This window comes from Triticum aestivum, chromosome 1B (genome assembly GCF_018294505.1).
Source record: "Triticum aestivum cultivar Chinese Spring chromosome 1B, IWGSC CS RefSeq v2.1, whole genome shotgun sequence".
In the NCBI taxonomy this organism is placed as follows: domain Eukaryota; kingdom Viridiplantae; phylum Streptophyta; class Magnoliopsida; order Poales; family Poaceae; genus Triticum; species Triticum aestivum.
In genome coordinates, this window is record NC_057795.1 from 146,530,524 (window position 1) to 146,547,874 (window position 17,351).

Consider the following 17,351-nt stretch of genomic DNA (forward strand, 5'->3'; position numbering starts at 1 on the left):
TATCGACCACCGATACAACTCTGCGCACGCTTAATGTTCGCTTTACCTAGAACAAGTATGAAACTAGAAGGACTTTATAGGTGTTGTTGGATAGAATTGCAAGATAATAAAAGGCACGAAATAAAAAGTAGAGGCTGTTTAGATAAAGAAGCAGTAAAGTAAATGTAGCGAGTGTGGAAAAGTGGTGGTAGGAGTTGCGAAATTGTCCCTAAGCAATTGACTAGTTTACTAGACCGATAGCAAGTTTTATGTGGGAGAGGCATAAGCTAACATACTTTCTCTTCTTGGATCATATTCACTTATGATTGGAACTCTAGCAAGCATCCGCAACTACTAAATATCATTAAGGTAAAACCCAACCATAGCATTAAAGCATCAAGTCCCCTTTATCCCATATGCCACAACCCCCTTACTCGGGTTTATGCTTTTATCACTCAAGCAACCCACTATAAGCGAATCATGAACGTATTGCAACACCCTACAGCGGGAATCCCTCACGCTTGCACGACACGGAGAGCACCATAGGACAGCAACATAACCACAAGCAAATTAAATTAATCATAGCAATTCATCAATCACTGGTAGGACAACGAAAATCCACTTAGACATCATAGGATGGCAACACATCATTGGATAATAATATGAAGCATAAAGCACCATGTTGAAGTAGAGGGTACTGCGGGTTGCGGGAGAGTGGACCGCTGAATATAGAGGGAGGAAGGTGATGGAGATGTTGGTGAAGATGACAGAGGTGTTGGTGTAGATCGCGGTGATCATGATGGCCCCTGGCGGCGTTCCGGCGCCACCGAAAGCAAGGGGGAGAGAGCCCCCTTCTTTTTCTTCTTCGTTGACCTTCTCCCTATATGGGAGAAGGGTTTACCCTCTGGTCCATGGTCTCCATGGCATTGGACAGCGATAGCCCCTCCGAGATTGGATTTGTCTCTCTGTCTCTCTCTGTTTCTACGTTCCTGATTCTGCCCTTTCATCGTTTTTTATATTCCTAGAGATCCGTAACTCCGATTGGGTTGTCATTTCGACACAATTTCTATCCGGATATTGGCTTTCTTGCGGCAAAAGAAGGGCACAAACCACCTTACGGGGTGGCCATGAGGGCCCAGGGCATGCCTGACCCCCTAGGGCATGCCTCCCTGCCTCGTGCCCCCCTTGAGCATCGTCTCGCGTTGATTCTTCTTCCCAAAATTCATAAATATTCCAAAAAAATCTCCGTCCGTTTTTATTCCGTTTGGACTCCATTTGATATGGGTTTTCTGCGAAAGAAAAAACATGCAACAAACAGGAACTGGCACTGGGCACTAGATCAATATGTTAGTCCCAAAAATATTATAAAAAGTTGCCAAAAGTATATGAAAGTTGAATAATATTGGCATGGAACAATAAAAAACTATAGATAAGACGGAGACGTATCACGAAGCACCAAGTTTATTTGAGGGGGCGAAGCACCTAGTTTTAAAGGAAAAAAGGCGGTACACTCACAGCACCCATGTCGCGGTCGCATTGCACCCACACATGTTCGGTCCTGCACACGGCTCACGCAAACGGAACGCGCTTCGGCTTGCCTCTTCACTGACATGTGGGACTACACTTGGAGAAACCGACCATGCACCAACCTCCCCCTCCCCCAATTCCTAAATTCAACCGCCCTTCGGCCAACTAGCCAATAATATCCCCCAAACCACCTCCCCCCGCCCCCTCCACTCCATTCTCTCTGCCAAAGCCGCCCACCCCGCCGCGCCGATACGTCGGCACCGCGGTTATTCGAGGGGACGCATGGCAATCCCATCGCTCCCACAGTACGCTCTCATAGACTGCCATCCTCTAGCCGCGCCACCACTGCTGGCGACGTTCTTGTGGAGGAGCATGGTGGTCAGTGCCGCCACCGTTGGCGACGTTCGTGTGGAGACGCATGTTGGTGTCAAAACCAGCGGATCTTGGGTAGGGGGTCCCAAATTGTGCGTCTAACGATAATGGTAACAGGAGACTGGGGACACGATGTTTACCCAGGTTCGGGCCCTCTCGATGGAGGTACCCCCTCTCGATGGAGGTACTATCCTACTTCCTGCTTGATTGATCTTGATAATATGAGTATTACAAGAGTTGATCTACCATGAGATCGTAGAGGCTAAACCCTAGAATCTAGCCTATGGTTATGATTGTTGTTCTACGGACTAAACCCTCAGGTTTATATAGACACCGGAGAGGGCTAGGGTTACACAGAGTCTGTTACAGAGAAGGAGATATATCATCTGAATCGCCAAGCTTGCCTTCCACGCAAAAGAGAGTCCCATCCGGACACGGGACGAAGTCTTCAACCTTGTATCTTCACAGTCCAACAGTTCGGCCAAAGCATATAGTCCGGCTGTCCGGATACCCCCTTATCCAGGGCTCCCTCAGTAGCCCCTGAACCAGGCTTCAATGATGATGAGTCTGACACGCAGATTGTCTTCGGCATTTCAAGGCGGGTTCGATCTCCGAATACTCCAAGGTGAATTTTGAACACTTAAGTCGTGTCCGGCTCTGCAAGACAAATTTCGCATACCACCGTAGAGAGAACAATAATCCACAAATCTAATCTGCTGACAACTCTTCGTAGCGTGACATCAGCCACAGCCCGGCCACTATTCGAACCGTTTTTTACAACCAGCTACCACACACATTGCGAGGCGGTTTCCTTGGCACGTCTTGTCGTAGCAGAGATCGTGTCCCCCTTATCGCGGGATCCTCATCAATACGGGTATGGGTAACCTCACCATGCATGTTGGCATGACTCCGTGTTTTTAGGCAAGTCCCAAACGGTTACGCTGGGGACGCTTGATATTCTCCCCCTTTATAGAGGGGTCAAGGCCTATCCCTTTCTTACCACGCTTGTGCCTTCCCGCCTCTCGAGTTCCAACACCCGAAGCTCAAGCTTAGGCACTTCAGATCTTCAATCATGTCCGGATCCAACCTTCAAGGTCGGTGGATTGCCTCCTCTGTCACAGAGGAGGACATTGTGAAGCTCAGGGAGGCCAGATATTTGACCACCGACGTCAAGCACAGGCTTCCCGCCCCTGGGCAGGTCATCCCTACACCTGAACCAATGAGAGTGTCGTATTTGTTTCCCACTTCCTCTGAGGCTTGGGCTATACTCTTGATCCCTTCGTGAGAGGGCTCATGTTCTACTACGGGCTAGATTTTCACGACCTAGCTCCGGATTCCATCCTCCACATATCGTCGTTTATCGTCGTGTGTGAAGACTTCCTCCACATCACCCCACACTTCAGCCTATGGCTCAAGACCTTCAATGTGAAACCGAAGGTGATTGAGGGGTGACACGCGGAGTGCGGAGGTGCCGCAATAAGCAGAAACGCCGATGTTCCATGGCCAGAAGGTTCCTTCTCGGAGGTGTCCGATCTGTGGCAACGGAGGTGGTTCTATGTCACAGCTCCCCGAGGCACAATGTGGGTGGCTGCCCCTGCCTTCCCTTCGGGTCCTCTGCCTCAACTGGCATCGTGGGCCAATGTGGGACTGGACTCGGGGCCTGCTAATGACGTACCGACATTGCAAAGCCGTATTCGGGAGCTTCTTGAGAGGGATATCGATCTTGTCAGAATCATTCAGGTAATGCTAGTTTGACGGATCCTGCCGTGCAAACGTTGGCCTCTCCGGATGTGGGAGTTCTCTTCAGAAGGTCCCCGAACCATTCAGCACTTCTTCGGCGTAACGCATGAAGGGATGTATAAGTTATTCTTCGGACCACAATTAAGGTGTCCGAACACCACCGAAGATGCGGGCCTGAGCTGCAACCGCCCAGATACCCAAGTAAGTAACCCTGTAACTGAACACTTCGCTTATGTTTAATACAACATTATTCTGAAAACTTGTCCACGGCCAGGATTGGCTCAGCAAGGCGGAGAGGATCAGGTGTCCAGCCCCACTTCCCGAAGGCTCGCCTAGTCCTGCAATAGCCAGGATGCTTAGACGTGCACTAAGCCAAGCGCCCTCGGGGAAAGGGGAAGAGAAGAATAGAGAAGCCGAAGTCCACACATTGCACATCCAAACCGGGAGAATTACTCTCTCCATGAAGGAGGATAATCGGGGAGGTTTTACCAAGGTTTCCTCCCTCCGTGGGAAGAAAAGGGCTGCCTCGAAAGACTTGGAGACAGATGTGCCTAAGCAAGGGAAGAAAGCTTCACCAGGGGGCCCTACCCCGAAGGGCATCCTCACTGCACCATGCCCGCAAACGGGCCAGCCCTCCACCGAGCTATAAGTTAATAAACAAGAAGCTATTGCTTTTTCCTCTGAGAACAATAACCAGGACCTATTTTTTGCAGTCCGACTAGTAGCTCGTCTCAACAGGGTTCATCTTCGGGGGATCTTCTTCCGGAGATGATGGAGAGTGAAACCCCACCTGTCTCTCCGCCCCATGGGGAAGGCGGCCCTGAGGTGTCGTCACGGAGGGGCCCCGATCTGCTAAGGCCGGAAGCTAACACTTCGGCCGCCCAGAGCCCGACGCGTTCTGCTCCCATGGAGGGCAATGAGAAGGGTCCAAAACAGTCCGGTGCCCGGCCGAACATACTGACGGGCCTCCTGGAGCAAGCTGCTCTCTCGGAGGATCATCGTACGCTAATGGGTACGGTGTTGGAGAAGATTTCATCCGCCACAAGCGGGTTAAATGAAGCTTTTGGAAGCTTGCTCAAAGGCTTCGAGGTACGCGATGAAATACATAATTTTTGGTTCTACCGCACGCGCTAGGTGTGCTCCGTGTAGATAGTAGCCCCTGAGACTCTGGTTGCCAGCCCTAGGCGGCAAATGGAGGATCACACTCTCAGGAAATGATCGTACTGCATTCATGCATAGGTGGCTATGGTTCTAGCGGTAGACCGGACCTCTGAATTCGCTGAACTGAGGTAACAGATTGATGTGGTGGATGCCGACATCACGCTTGTAAACAAGCGGCTTGACGAGTCACAGAGTATGTGCTCGTTTTTTTCCTTATTTGTTTAGGAAATATTAAGAGGATTGTAATATTAATATGGTATGATGTGGCTGCAGGCGGAGCTGCTGCCCTTGAGGCCCTGAGGGCGGAACTTGCCCTAGCCAAGGAACAACCCCGGGCTAGCAATGTGGATTCCCTAAAGGCAGCCGAAGATTTGAGAGCCGAAGAGGCTGCTCATCGCCGAAGCAAAGAAAAGATAGCTAAGATGGTTGTGGAGCTGAGGAACGCCGCTGACCGGTATGAGCTTCTCGAGAAGGAGAATCAGGCAAAGGCGGCTGACTTGAAGAAGGCCCTGGATGCGGCCAAGGAGATGCGCTCTGAGATTAGAGCTGCACGGGAGGAGCTTCGACAGGCCAGAGACATCGCGGCTGGAAGCCCTTATTTGTTGCGGATGAAGTTTGGAGACCCCAAGTACGCTCCTCTGGATCAGCTTATGAGCGTTGTGGACGCGTATGCGGATCTAGCGAAAAGCATGGCTGATGAGAACAAGTTCTTCAAGGATCAAAAATATAATGACATAGAAAGGCTGTTCTGGTCACAATTTAATGCTCCGATGCGCCCGCTGCCATTGAGTGAGAGGATGGCTGCTATGGCCGAGCTCCATAGGTTGTCCGGTCTTGCCATGAGGTTGGTAGTAGACCATCTATGGCCAAAAGGACCAAGACCGGGTAGTTATTTTGGTTTAGTGCAACAATTCCTTACCGCTGTATCGAGAATTGATGCCATGAGGAGGTCGGCGTGCATAGAGGGTGCACGGATGGCTCTTGCCCGTGTTAAGACGTATTGGGCAGATATGGAGGCCACCACCATTGCAATCCAGAGTCTGGCAGGAAGCCAAAACCCAACCGAGCACTATTTTGAGCAGGTCATAGAAGGTGCCCGTATAATAGAGGCTCAGTGCTCGAAGAATGTCATGTTCGAGTGACAAGTCGATTAATTGTAAACAATTATGTGTTAATTATAGAGGTTATGTTTATACTTTTGCCTGAAAGTGTTATAATGCCTCTTGTGCGGCCGTTTATGTATGCATATAACTTGAAAGTTAGCAGCCGTTCGCTTTAGCCCCCACGCATATAATGCGGGGGTGTTCGAAAAAAAATGTGTAATCACACTAGATCCAACGTCTTGGTCCATTAAGGAGGTGATCACACATCGAACCAGGCAACCGGACTATATAGTTGTAACACTTTCACTTAGCCATAGGAGTTTAACGGTGGGGCTACTATGTAGCCCCTGGTACTTCCGCGTGCATCCGGATAGGGGCACGTATGTACGTGACCGGGAAACGGTCCTTCCTTAATGCGGAGGAATCCTATAGATTCCGATGAGTCCTCGAGTGCTTGATCACTCTCTCGCTATATCATGACAGACGGTTTTCGGCTTTCTATACTGAGGTGCTCATCCGGAATAACTAGGGCACAATCACAGTAGTTCTCCTTTGGCCGCCTTAGCCGATAGAATGGAACGTAAGGCAGCAAACCCAGGAGTCGGGCAAACCCAACATTTGACCAAAGACATGATTCGGAGCTTATGCATATAAGGCCAAACTCGCGACGCCGAACACTCCCGAAGGTATTCGGACTTTATAACATATACTGGGCTGAGCAACGCCCTTGATTATGAACCCTGTATTTCCAGGTACGTGCATTGATCTATCGTGGAGAAATGCCTATAACGCCAGTATCCCATGTGGGTGTATTGAATACCCATGAGATGTCAAGAAACAAAAGACAGTAAAGAAGGTTTACACAGGGGCTTAATATAAAGAGAAACCTTTGAGCGGGGCCCTGCTGCACGTCTGCGCCTTTGTCTCTGTTGTGTCGTATCCTGGAAGGGTGTCGCACGAATAGTGTCTGTAAAAACGAAAACTCGTGTAAAAGAGTAAGCGTGCGGGAAGTTGGTTATTCTCAATGGATGTTAGAAATATGAGATATTGGCCTACTAATAAGGCAAGCCAAATTGTGGGCTTTATTACATGTTTGCAGCCCCTAGTACCATTTCTGGGGATATATGTATAGCACTCAGCTCAGGTTTATCCGAGCAGTTGTTGACGGTGGTGTACTGGACTCGTCTAGCCGTGTCCGTGGTCTTAACGACCGATCATGCATCCTGGTGGGAGAGGTCGCTTAGTGTCCAGCTACAAGAGCCGCCGCATACTCTTCCGCGCGTAAGGAGCGCTCTGTGTTTCCGCTAACAGTTATTACGCCACGTGGACTGGGCATCTTAAGTTTAAGGCAGGCGTAGTTCGGTACTGCGCTAAAGCAAGCGAAGGTCATTCTTCCGAGTAATGCATGATAACCGATGATATCTCCATTTGCATCATGATTTTATATCAATATTTATTGCATTATGGGTTGTTACTACACATTATATCTCAATACTTATGGCTATTCTCTCTTATTTTACAAGGTTTACCATGAAGAGGGGGAATGCCGGCAGCTGGAATTCTCGCTGGAAAAGGAGCAAACATTGGAAACCTATTCTGCACAGCTCCAAAAGTCATGAAACTCCATGAAACAACTTTTTGGAATTTATAAGAATTTCTGAGAGAAAGAAATAGGCCAGGGAGCCCACACCCTGTCCAGGAGACACGGGGCGCCCCCCCCCCCTATAGGGCGCGCCCCCTATCTCCTGGGCCCCCTGGTGGGCCTCCGGCGTCCATCTTCTGCTATATCATCACTTTTACCCTCGGAAAAATCATGGGCAAGCTTACAGGACGAAACTCCGCCGCCACGAGGCGGAACCTTGGCGGAATCAATCCAGGGCTCTGGCGGAGCTGTTTCTAGCCGGGGATACTTCCCTCCGGGAGGGGGAAATCATCACCAACGTCATCACCAACGATCCTCTCATCAGGACGGGGTCAATCTCCATCAACATCTTCACCAGCACCATCTCCTCTCAAAATCCTAGTTCATCTCTTGTATCTAATCTTGTATCAAAACCACAAATTGGTACATGTGGGTTGCTAGTAGTGTTGATTACTCCTTGTAATTGATGCTAATTGGTTTACTTGGTGGAAGATCATATGTTCAGATCCTTTATGCATATTATTACTCCTCTGATTATGAACATGAATATGCTTTGTGAGTAGTTACATTTGTTCCTGAGGACATGGGTGAAGTCTTGCTATTAGTAGTCATGTGAACTTGGTATTCGTTCGATATTTTGATGAGATGTATGTTGTCTTTTCCTCTAGTGGTGTTATGTGAACATCGACTACATGACACTTCACCATTATTTGGGCCTAGAGGAAGGCATGGGGAAGTAATAAGTAGATGATGGGTTGCTAGAGTGACAGAAGCTTAAACCCTAGTTTATGCGTTGCTTCGTTAGGGGCTGTTATGGATCCATATGTCTAATGTTGTGGTTAGGTTTACCTTAATACTTCTTTTGTAGTTGCGGATGCTTGCAATAGGGGTTAATCATAAGTGGGATGCTTGTCCAAGTTAGGGCAGTACCCAAGTTTCGGTCCACCCACATATCAAATTATCAAAGTACCGAACGCGAATCATATGAACGTGATGAAAACTAGCTTGACGATAATTCCCAATGTGTCCTCGGGAGCTCCATCATTATTATTAGAAATTGTCCAGGCTTATCCTTTGCTACATAAAGGATTGGGCCACCTTGCTGCACTTTATTTACTTTATTTACTTGTTGCTCGTTACTATTTATCTTATCACAAAACTATCTATTACCTACAATTTCAGTGCTTGCAGAGAAAACCTTACTGAAAACAGCTTATCATTTCCTTCTGCTCCTCATTGGGTTTGACACTCTTACTTATCAAAAGGACTACGATAGATCCCCTACACTTGTGGGTCATCAAGACTCTTTTCTAGGACCGTTGCCGGGGAGTGTATCGCTTTTGGTGAGTGGAACTTGGTAAGGAAACATTTATATAGTGTGCTGAAATTTTCTGTTACTTGTCAGTATGGAAACTAATCCTTTGAGGGGCTTCTTTGGGGTATCTTCACCCCAACCAGAAGAGCAAAGAGTTGCTCCTCAACCTACTGAACCTTGTGAAAATATTTACTTTGAGATTCCTTCGGGTATGATAGAGAAACTGCTAGCTAATCCATTTGCAGGAGATGGAACATTGCATCCCGATTTACACCTTATCTTTGTGGATTATTTAACCTTGTAGGTATTCCCGATGATGTTGTCAAAAGGAAGGTCTTCCCTTTATCTTTGAAGGGAGATGCATTGACATGGTATAGGCTATGTGATAATACGAGATCTTGGAATTATAAGCGATTGAAGTTGGAATTTCACCAGAAGTTCTATCCTATGCATCTTGTTCATCGTGATCATAATTACATATATAATTTCTGGCCTCATGAAGGAGAAAGCATCTCTCAAGCTTGGGGGAGGCTTAAGTCAATGTTATATTCATGCCCCAATCATGAGCTCTCTCGGGAAATGATTATTCAGAATTTTTATGCTCGGATTTCTCTTGATAATTGCAACCTGCTCGATACTTCCTGTGCTGGTTCTTGTATGCTGAAGACTATTGATTTCAAATGGGACTTATTGGAAAGAATTAAACGCAACTCTGAAGATTGGGGTTCCAACGATGGTAAGGAGTCAGGTATGACACCTAAGTTCGATTTTGTTAAATCTTTTATGGATACCGATGCTTTTCATGGATTTAGCGCTAAGTATGGACTTGACTCTGAGATAGTAGCTACTTTTTGTGAATCTTTTGCTACTCACGTTGATCTCCCTAAAGAGAAGTGGTTTAAATATAATCCTCCTGATGAAGTGAAAGTAGTTGCACCTATTACAGTCGAAGAAAAGACTATTACCTATAGTGATCCTATTGTTCCTACTGCTTTTGTTGAAAAACCTCCTTTCCCTGTTAGGATAAAGGATCATGCTAAAGCTTCAACTGTTGTTCGTAAGAGTAATACTAGGACTTATACACCTCCTGAGCAAATTAATGTTGAACCTAGTATTGCTATGGTTAAAGATCTCTTGGATGAGGACTTAGATGGGCATGTTATTTATTTCTTGGGTGAGACTGCTAATATTGCTAGACCTGATACTAAGACATGTAGACCTGTCATAGGCATGCCTGTTATTTCTGTTAAAATAGGAGATCATTGTTATCATGGCTTATGTGATATGGGTGCTAGTTCTAGTGCGATACCTTATGATCTTTATAAAGAATTTATGCACGACATTGCACCCGTTGAATTAGAAGACATTGATGTTACTATTAAGTTTGATAATAGGGACACCATTAAACCTATTGGGATTGTTAGAGATGTTGAAGTTTTGTGTGGGAAGGTTAAATACCCTGTTGATTTCCTTGTTCTTGGTACCCCACAAGATGATTTTTGTCCCATTATTTTTCGTAGACCCTTCTTGAATACTGCTAGTGCTAAGATTAATTGTGAAAAGAATATTGTCACTGTTGGCATAGATGGTATGTCTCATGAGTTTAGTTTCGCTAAGTTTAGTAGATAACCTCGTGAAAGGGAACCACCTAGCAAGGATGAGATTATTGGTCTCGTTTCCATTGATGTTCCTCCAACTGATCTGTTAGGACAATATTTGTTAGACCATGAAAACGATATGTTTATGAAGGAAAGGGAAGAAATAGATGAAGTGTTCCTTAAACAGGAACCTATGCTGAAACATAACCTTCCCGTTGAAATTCTTGGGGATCCCCCTCCACCCAAGGGTGTTCCCATGTTTGAAATCAAACCATTACCTGATAATCTTAAGTATGCTTATCTTGATGAAAAAGAAATATATCCTGTTATTATTAGTGCTAACCTTTCAGAGAAAGAAGAAGAAAGATTATTGAAAACTCTAAAGAAGCACCGAGCAGCTATTGGATATACTCTGGATGATCTTAAGGGCATTAGTCCCACGTTATGTCAACACAAAATTACATTGGAGGACGATGCCAAACCAGTTAGAGATCCTCAAAGACGATTAAATCCCAAGATGAAGGAAGTGGTAAGAAAGGAGATACTAAAGCTCCTTGAGGTAGGTATTATTTATCCCGTTGATGATAGTGAATGGGTAAGCCCTGTCCATTGTGTCCCTAAAAAGGGAGGTATTACCGTTGTTCCTAATGATAAAGATGAATTGATCCCACAAAGAATTATTACAGGTTATAGGATGGTAATTGATTTCCGTAAGTTAAATAAAGCTACCAAGAAAGATCATTACCCTTTACCTTTTATTGATCAAATGCTAGAAAGGCTATCCAAACACATACATTTTTGCTTTCTAGATGGTTATTCTGGTTTCTCTCAGATACCTGTGTCAGCGAAGGATCAATCTAAAACTACTTTTACTTGCCCTTTTGGTACTTTTGCTTATAGACGTATGCCTTTTGGTTTATGTAATGCACCTGCTACCTTTCAAAGATGCATGATGGCTATATTCTCTGATTTTTGTGAAAAGATTTGTGAGGTATTCATGGATGACTTCTCCGTCTATGGATCCTCTTTTGATGATTGTTTGAGCAACCTTGATTGAGTTTTGCAGAGATGCGAAGACACTAGTCTCGTCCTGAATTGGGAAAAGTGTCACTTTATGGTTAATGAAGGCATTGTCTTGGGGCACAAGATCTCCAAGAGAGGTATTGAAGTTGATAAAGCCAAAGTTGATGCTATTGAAAAGATGCCATGTCCCAAGGACATAAAAGGTATAAGAAGTTTCCTTGGTCATGCCGGCTTTTATAGGAGGTTCATTAAGGACTTTTCTAAAATCTCTAGGCCGCTGACTAATTTATTGCAAAAAGACATTCCTTTTGTCTTTGATGATGATTGTGTAGAAGCGTTTGAAGTGCTTAAGAAAGCTTTGATCACTGCACCTATTGTTCAGCCACCTGATTGGAATTTACCTTTTGAAATTATGTGCGATGCTAGTGATTATGTTGTAGGTGATGTTTTAGGGCAAAGAGTTGATAAGAAATTGAATGTTATCCAGTATGCTAGTAAGACTCTTGATACTGCCCAGAGAAATTATGCTACTACTGAAAAATAGTTCTTAGCAGTTGTGTTTGCATGTGATAAGTTCAGACCTTATATTGTTGATTCCAATGTTACTATTCACACTGATCATGCTGCTATTAAATATCTTATGGAAAAGAAAGATGCTAAGCCTAGACTCATTAGATGGGTTCTCTTGCTCCAAGAATTTGACTTGCATATTATTGATAGAAAGGGAGCTGAGAACCCCGTTGTAGATAATTTGTCTAGGTTAGAGAATGCTCTTGATGACCCACTGCCTATTAATGATAGCTTTCCTGATGAACAATTAGCGGTCGTCAATGCTTCTCATACTGCGCCTTGGTATGCTGATTATGCTAATTACATTGTTGCTAAATATTTACTGCCTAGTTTCACATATCAACAAAAGAAAAAGTTCTTTTATGATTTAAGACATTACTTCTGGGATGATCCACACCTTTATAAAGAAGGAGTAGATGGTGTTATTAGGCGTTGTGTGCCTGAGCATGAAAAGGAATAGATTCTACGTAAGTGCCACTCTGAATCTTATGGAGGACACCACGCTGGAGATAGAACTGCACACAAGGTACTACAATCTGGTTTTTATTGGCCTACTCTCTTCAAAGATGCTCGTAAGTTTGTCTTATCTTGTGATGAATGTCAAAGAATAGGCAACATTAGTAGACGTCAAGAAATTCCTATGAATTATTCTCTTGTTATTGAACCGTTTGATGTTTGGGGCTTTGATTATATGGGACCTTTTCCTGCCTCTAATGGTTATACACATATTTTAGTTGCTGTTGATTACGTTACTAAGTGGGTAGAAGCTATTCCAACTAGTAGTGCTGATCATAACACTTCTATTAAAATGCTTAAAGAAGTTATTTTTCCGAGGTTTGGAGTCCCTAGATATCTTATGACTGATGGTGGTTCACATTTCATTCATGGTGCTTTCCGTAAGATGCTTGCTAAGTATGATGTCAATCATAGAATAGCATCTCCTTATCATCCGCAGTCTAGTGGTCAAGTAGAGTTGAGCAATAGAGAGCTCAAATTAATTTTGCAAAAGATTGTGAATAGATCTAGAAAGAATTGGTCCAAAAAACTTGATGATGCATTATGGGCCTATAGAACTGCATACAAAAATCCTATGGGTATGTCTCCTTCTAAGATGGTTTATGGAAAAGCGTGTCATTTACCCCTTGAACTTGAACATAAAGCATATTGGGCTATTAAGGAGCTCAATTATGACTTCAAGCTTGCCGGTGAGAAGAGGTTATTTGATATTAGCTCACTTGATGAATGGAGAACCCAAGCCTATGAGAATGCCAAGCTTTTCAAAGAAAAAGTCAAACGCTGGCATGATAAGAGGATACAAAAGCGTGAGTTTAACGTAGGAGATTATGTGTTATTATTCAACTCTCGTTTAAGATTTTTTGTAGGAAAACTTCTCTCAAAATGGGAAGGTCCCTACATTATCGAGGAGGTCTATCGTTCTGGTGCCATAAAAATCAACAACTTCGAAGGCACAAATCCGAGGGTGGTAAACGGTCAAAGAATTAAACACTATATTCTAGGTAATCCTATCAATGTTGAAACTAATATTATTGAAACCGTAACCCCTGAGGAATACATAAGGGACACTTTCCAGAATGTTCCAGACTCCAAAAAGGCATAGGTATGTGGTACGGTAAGTAAACCGACTCCAAAACAACTCCAATGGCAATTTTTATCAGTTTTGGAATATTTAAGAATTTTAGGAAGAAAGAAGTAGTCCGAAAGGGACACGAGGCTCCCACAAGAGTGGAGCCCCCCCCCCTCTACGGAGCGCCCCCCTGTCTCGTGGGCACCTCGTGTGCTTCCCGGACTCCGTTTTATTGCATGTTACGTATTTTGGTCGGTAAAAATTCATTATATATACTCCCGAAGGTTTTGATCACCGTATCACGCAAATATCCTTTGTTTTCATTTCGAGATGTTCCTGTTGCAGAATTAAGCAAGATGTCTTCTCAGGAGTCAGTTGGGGAGAGCCGGGTGTCTCAACCAATGCCAGGTCCAGGAGCAAATAACGATGCCTACCACTTTGGGCCATCAACGGAGGATGAGATAGAGGCTGATTTGAAAAGGATTGATGCCACGGAAGAAGATCAAGAAGTCACCTCTCGCCTCCGAGCAGAATTCATGATGGGGGAACTACCGAGCGTGGTTGTTCCAACTTCGGTCATCCCTTCCAATTCTAGATTTCTTTCTTATGAAAATATCAAAAAGTGTTTCACTTGTTCTCCAGAAGCTATGCATCATCCTTGGGTAAAAGGAGCTTTGGCCGTTACGGGCAAGCTCCGTAAAGAAATTATGGATCTCAAACAACAAGTCAATAAGCTCGAGGAGGAGAACCGCATCCTGAAGGGCATCATCGCCAAGAAGATCATAACACCAACCGTGAAGAAGGAGAAATAATCACATGGGTATGGGCCCTCCCCTTGGCAATTGCCAAGCTTGGGGGAGGTGCCTCGGTATCGTATCACCATCACACTCCTATCTTTACCGCTTTATTTAGTTCAATCCTTTTAGTAGTATCTTGGTATAGAAGTTTTGTTATCAAGTAGTTTGAGTTTTGCTTTGTGATCTCTTTTTGTAATCGAGTCCGTTAGCTATTTATAATAAAGATTAGTGTTGAGTCAAGGGCTTTGCTATGTGCTATGATCTTGAGAAAGTAGAGAGAATAAAAGAGTTCATATTGATCTTATGGATAGTGATAACTTCACACATAGAAAGTATGAGGCATAAAAATTGTTGGGAGTTGATGAACATAGCCTTGGTCATCGTTGCAATTAATAGGAAGTGATAAGGAAAGAGGGGTTCACATATAAATATATTATATTGGACATCTTTTATGATTGTGAAGCACTCATTAAGTATGACATGCTAAAAGAGTTGATGTTGGACAAGGAAGACAACGTAATGGTTTATGTTTTCCGACATCTCAGTTAAAGTATATTGTCATTGACCTTCCAAACATGTTGAGCTTGCCTTTCCCCCTCATGATAGCCAAATTCCTTGCACCAAGTAGAGATACTACTTGTGCTTCCAATTACCCTTAAACCCAGTTTTGCCATGAGAGTCCACCATACCTACCTATGGATTGAGTAAGATCCTTCAAGTAAGTTGTCATCGGTGCAAGCAATAAAAATTTCTCTCTACTTATGTATGACTTATTAGTGTGGAGAAAATAAGCTTTGTACGAACTTGTTATGGAAGTAATAAAAGCGACAGACTACATAATAAAGGTCCACATACAAGGGGCAATATAAAGTGACATTCTTATGCATTAAGATTTTATGCATCAACCCTAAACGCGCATGACAACCTCTGCTTCCCTCTACGAAGGGCCTATCTTTTACTTTATGTTTTTACTTTATGCTTGAGTCAAGGTGATCCTCACCTTTCCCTTTTTCATTTTATCCTTTGGCAAGCTCCTCGTGTTTGAAAGATCATGATATATATATATATCCAATTGGATGTAAGTTAGCATGGGCTATTATTGTTGACATCACCTAAAGGTGAATACGTTGGGAGGCAACACAATAAGCCCCTATCTTTCTCAGTGTCCGGCTGAAATTCTATAACCACAAATATTGCATGAGTGTTAGCAATTGTAGAAGACTATGAGATAGTTGAGTATGTGGGCTTGCTGAAAAGCTCTTTTATTGACTCTTTCTGATGTTACGATAAATTGCAATTGCTTCAATGACTAAGATTATAGTTTGTTAGTTCCCAATGAAGTTTTTGAACCATACTTGACATTGTGAATTGCTTGTTACTTGAGCATAGGAAATCATATGACAGAATCTATATATGTTTATGTTATTAGAATGATCATGATGCTCTCATGTCCATATTTTATTTTTATCGACACCTCTATCTCTAAACATGTGGACATATTTTTTGATTTCGGCTTCCGCTTAAGGACAAACGAGATCTAAGTTTGGGGGAGTTGATACGTCCATTTTGCATCATGCTTTTATATCAATATTTATTGCATTATGGGCTGTTACTACACATTATATCTCAATACTTATGGCTATTCTCTCTTATTTTACAAGGTTTACCATGAAGAAGGGGAATGCCGGCAGCTGGAATTCTGGCTGGAAAAGGAGCAAACGTTGGAAACCTATTCTGCACAGCTCCAAAAGTCCTGAAACTCCACGAAACAACTTTTTGGGATTTATAAGAATTTCTGAGCGGAAGAAATAAGCCAGGGGGGCCACACCCAGTCCAGGAGACAGGGTGTCACATCCCTAGTCTGGTATGACCTAGACTAGCTAGTCATGTGTGCATCATGTTTAAATTTCATTTAATTCTGAATTGGGGATTGGTGAAACCCTCAAAATCATTTCTGGAAATGACCCAGATAAAAATTGCTCCAAAAGGTCCAAGAAAATGTTCATGTTGCTCTCTGAAAATATTGGGCAGAGATAAAAATCAAACCAATATTTTTAGGAGCTCATAAGTATTTATTTTGGGCATTTGGAATTAATGCATAATTATTTGCATTGGATATATATATGTTATATATATAATATATGTCCAAAAATTGTGCCACTTGTTGGGGAGCTCTGGAATAATACCACCAGTTCCTACAAAAATTGGCATAAGAAAATAAAATGATTTAGTATTTTTATTAAATCAAAACAAATGTCAGAAAATAGAAAATAGAAACAAAAACAGAAAAAGCTTACGTGCCACTTACCTCCCTGTGCAGCCCGTTCCTGTACGGCCTGGCCGGCCCAGTTAGCCAGCCCAGCCCACCTGGCCTCCTCCTCTGTCGTCTTCCTCCCCCTCGCCCAAAGCAGCTGCGTGCCCGCGCCACAGCCGGCCGTGGCCACGTCGCCGCCACCTCCTGCTTCCCTCCTCATCGCTCTGGCCTCCCTGGACGTCGCCACGACGCCCTGCGCCTCTCTCCCTCTCTCTCATTCCTCCCCCCTGGTTCTCTCTCTCCCAACCGCTCGAACACGCCCGTCGCCGCTGCTCGCCGTAGCCGTAGCCACCGCGCCCCTTGAGAGCACCTGAGACGTCCCCGAGCTCCGCGCCGTCGTACTCGTCCTCCCTGTCAAGCCGCGCAAGCCGGAGCGCCCCGTGGAGCCGTCACTGCCATCGTCTTCATCATCGGCCGCCGGAGATCGCCACCGACATGCCGTCGCCTCCAAGCTGTCCCCGAGCGTGCTGAGATCACCGAAGGCCTCGCCGTGAGATCCTCTACCGAACCCCTCTTCTCCCCCTCGTTTTTGCGCCCCGTAGCTCCATCCCCCTTCACGGCCGTAGTTCCTCGCCGCCGTCCATGTCGCCGCCGTTGCCCTGGCCACCGCAGGCCGCAACCGAGC